This window comes from Aptenodytes forsteri, unplaced genomic scaffold, assembly GCF_000699145.1.
Source record: "Aptenodytes forsteri isolate BGI_AS27 unplaced genomic scaffold, ASM69914v1 Scaffold38, whole genome shotgun sequence".
Taxonomy (NCBI): Eukaryota; Metazoa; Chordata; class Aves; order Sphenisciformes; family Spheniscidae; genus Aptenodytes; species Aptenodytes forsteri.
This window is the reverse complement of record NW_008795704.1, coordinates 1,465,213-1,469,815: the sequence shown is the minus strand read 5'-3', so window position 1 is coordinate 1,469,815 and position 4,603 is coordinate 1,465,213.

Here is a 4,603-nt window from a genome sequence, read left to right as displayed (position 1 = left end):
TCAGCTCTTTTTTAAACCAAAAATTGCAGTGGGGGAGGGGGCAGGGGGTGGGGAGACATGGGGCCGGGAGGATACAACGATAGATCATGGGGGGGACCTGGGGCCATGGCTATGGGGCAGGGACATGCGGATATAGCTATGGGGCCGTGGGGATTTGGCAATGGTATGGGGATACATGGGGATATGGCTATAGGGATGGGGCCACTGGGATATGGCAAGGGGTCAGAGATACATGGGAATATGGTTACGGGGCAGAGTACCATGTGACCACGGCTATGGGGCTGGGGCCATGGAGCCATGGCCATGGGGCAAGAGCCTTGGGGCCGTGGTGCCGTGGCTATGGGTCAGGGCCTGCAAGACCATGGCAGTGGGATGAGGTCCATTGGGATATGGCAGTGGGACAAGGGCCGTGGGGATATGGCTATGGGGCAGGTGGCCATGGGGCCATGGCAATGGGGTGGGAGCCATGGCTATACAGCTATGGGGTGATGGAGTTACCTGGGACATAGCTATGGGGTAGGATTGCTGTGAGCAGGGGCACATCACTATGGCATGTGGAGACATGGAGACATAGCTGTGGGGTGGAATTGCTATGGGTTAGGGAGACACTGGGATGTGGCTATGTGGTGGGGGCATGGACAACATGGCAGTGGAGTGGGGAGAACATGGAGATGAGGTATGTGGGGTGATGGGTGATGGGTACATGTGGGACATAGCTATGGGGTAGGGGAGGACTTTGGGACATGTCTGTGGGATGGGATTGCTGTGGGGTGGGGGGGACAGGGCCATGGGTTGAAGGGCTGTGGTGGGATTGATGAAAGGGAAGGCTTAGCAGGTCTCTTCCAACTCCCCATGCCCCTGGTCAAAAGGAGACTCTGGGTGACCATGAACCCACCTGACTCCTTCAAAAAGGTCACCTCTTAGAGGGATGTCCCTGCCTGGTGGACCTGGTAGATCCCACGCGGCATGTCCCCATGGCTAGGCAGCTGAGGACATCCCCCAGACACAAGAACTGTGTGGGGACAGCGGGAATGGGAGGATGCGAGGACCTGGAGGGCACTGAGAAAGGCATCTCCAGGGACATAGGCACTGGGGAACAAAGGACATGGGCTGTCCCTGTCCTGCAGAGTCCCTGAGCCCAGGGGCGGTCAGGGACAGAGGGCCTGGTGAGGTATGAAGCCAGCAAGGAACCATGTTGTGGACTCAACTGGGCACAGAGCTGGACCTATGGCCATCTATAGGGGTTTTTGGGGTGAGGTAGGACAGGATGTGTCCAGGTGGCGAATGTGGGACAATACATGTGTCAAGGGTGGGGAGGGACCAAGACGTATCTGGGGCCAACACATGGGAGCCAGACATGCATCCAGGAAGATGTGAGACCAGGATGTGCGTTTGTGGAGGGCAACTATCTCAGACCAGGGCCTCTTCATCCATCCACCTCCCTCTTCATCCATCCATCCATCCATCCATCCATCCATCCATCCATCCATCTCTCTGTCTCTTACCATCTCATTACAGCGTGCTGGCTGTTCAGGCAGGGCAGCACACCAGTAAGTGTCCACGGATTCCTTGGGGAGAGGTTACAGGGGGACATCAGTGCTAAGGACAAGGCTGGGAGGGACAGGGACCCCAGGGAGGTAGTTTCTGATCTCCTGCCTATGACTGGCCTTCAGAATCATCTGAACTGTCCTGGATGAAGGAGCTGTATCAAATGGATCATGGGGACCATATGGAGATCACTTGCACTGTATGGATCACATGAGACCAATTTAGGCCACACGGGCTGTTACAGACCATGTGGAGACCACAGGAAATCACACTGACTGCATAGACCACATGAGAACCACAAGGACACCACATTGGGGCTACACGGACTACAGACCACACAGACTGTATGAAGACCACAAAGACATGGAGACCACTTGGAACATGTGAAGATAAGAATACCTGTAGGACATGCTGCCTTGGGGCGAGTGTAGGACAAATTTCAGGGGATGCAATGGGACACCTCTTCAGGGAAGCCTCCTCGCCTTCTTCCTTCTGTCACCTTGCTCCTGTCCGCAATGGTGTGCAGGTCAGTGGCTTCACTCCCTCTCCATACAGATTCACACTCTCCCAAGCTCTTCATTCCCATGAGATTCAGAGTTGTGGTGTGACTGGGGACAGCCATGAGCATCTGCTACACATGTCAGTACTGGGATGTGATGTTCCTCCTCTGCAGGGATGGAGATGGGGCCCCCCAGCAGTGCCAGGACCCACTGGCCAGCCACGTGGACAGTGGGCCACATGTCTGCTGCTGCACCAGAAAGATGGAGCCAGCTGTCCCGCTGGAGTCCAATGGCTCCTAGAACTGGCGATTGTTACGTTATGTGATAAAAAGCTCATCTGCAGGCACATGGAGCATAGACGAACTATGGCAGGTGAAGGTGTAACAGCTCAGCAATGGTAATTTGTGACCAAGGAATGATCTGGCACAGAAGGTGAGGATGCCCAACTGCAGAAAGGGTTAAACTGGCTGGCAGCAGCAATGCCAGGGACATCATTGGCTCCTGTCAGGGAGTGAAATTTCTCTTGCCGATGAGGTAAGAAGTGCAAGCAGCCTTGTCTTGTAGCCATCATGCAATTCAATCGCTGAGGGGCCACCTGTGGCCTGTAGAGCTGGCGCTGGGGGATGAACCTGCGCTCACAGGATTGGTGCTTCAGTGCTGGTGCAAGTGTATATAAGGAATTGGCTCGTGCCACATCTTTTCAGACTCCTTGTAGAACCGCTTATGGTGGTAGGACTCTGTTCATTGTTCATTGAACAATTGACTAATTGTTCATTAAAGCTTTTTATATTTAAGCTCAAATTTGCCTCAAGGGGTACAATAAGGGGTACATCCTGATCAGCCAGAGAGGGGAGCAGGATGAGGCTGTTGGTGCTGTTTGTTTGTGTGAGTGCTCTGTGGGCCTGTATTGATCTGTGTGGCTGGCTGTATATATGCGTGCATGCATGTGTTGTATAGGCATGCCTGTGCATCTGCCTGCTGGAAATACGCCGTTGGCTCCACAACTGGTTGGAGCTGTGGCAGCCTCTCAGGCTCTGGATGCAGCAACTCCTAACAGTGGTGACAGAGGGCAAAGCTCTTTCCATGGTCCCATGCCCTGGACTTGCACCCAGAGGTAGGTCTACAGCTGGGGGATGTGAGAAAAAGCTCTGCAGAGGAGGGCCTAGGAGTCAAACATGCCCATGGATGAGCCCATGGCAATGCCACCAACTCTGTCCTGGACTGTGTTAGCTAGGGCATAGCCAGCAGAGCGAGCCAGGGGGTTGTTCTCCACTGGGCACTGGTGAGGCCAGAGCAGTTTGGTGTCCCTCAGTCCAGCGTGGACAGTGGAGGCTGTTGAGATGAATGGGCCTGAAGGGAGGCTGTCCAAGGAGATGCCAAGAATTGGTCAAGCCTGGGGGAGGCAAAGGGGGATTAGACAGGAGAGGGGCCAGAAGAGGTGCCCCAGAAAAGGAGAAGGCCATAGGGCACACCACTGCAAAACTTCTCCTACCCCATGATGTCTCCAAGGGAAACCAAAAGGGCTGAAGGGGGAAGAAAGAAAAAGGTAGAGAGGGTCTAGGGAGGACCACATGGGGCAGCCAAGAGCCCTGGAGGAGTCCAGTGGCCGCTTCGCCTTTTCCCCTTAGATTACAGCCATATAAACACCATCTGCCTAGCCCTGAGCCCTGTGGTTTTGCTCCTGCTGGGCCAATTATGGCAGAGATTATGCACAGTCAGAGGAGAGCAGGACATGCCTGCCTGCAGCTTGCGGGAGGGCAGGGAGCTACAGATGCTGCCCGCCTTCAGCAGTGTGGGATCCCTGGACAAGCTGCCACCTGTCCTACACAGCTCCAGTCCCACAACCCATCCTTCCCCTGCTCTCCTCGCTCCCACATGACCCAAAGGTGCAAGCAACTTCCCCTGTTTAATTAACCCTTCATTATTGCCAAAGGAAGCTCTGTCTACACCACTGGTCAACCCAGACTAGGTGGCAGCTGAGGAGGCTGAAGGCCATGCTCCAGGTGTGGTGGAAGTGAGCAGTTGCTCCAGCACAGGACTAGGGAGGCCTGGATGGATGAGGAATGGGGCCAATCCTGTGGGGTGGATCCAGACCTACAGGTAGGTGTTGTGGTTTAACCCCAGTCGGCAACTAAGCACCACACAGCTGCTTGCTCAGCCTCCCACTCCCCGTAGGATGGGGGAGAGAATTGGAAAAAAAAAAGTAAAACCCGTGAGTTGAGATAAAGACAGTTTAATAGGACAGCAACAGAAGAGAAAATAACAATAATAATGCTAAAAGAATATACAAAACAAGTGATGTTCAAAGTTCATTCTTCATTAACGTGGGTGATTCTTACTGTAATACCATTGATATGGCATAGAGCAACCATAGAAGTGATGATATACAGGATTATATAGCAATTAAGATAATACAATTCAGTTCATTGGCTATTTTCACCCAAAATCAAATCCCCTTGAGGTACACATCGGACTTCCCCATCCTTCCGCATTATCCACCAAGTGCACCCAGGTCCTTGAGCAAAAGCAATCCCATGGATGGGTCTGCCTCTGCC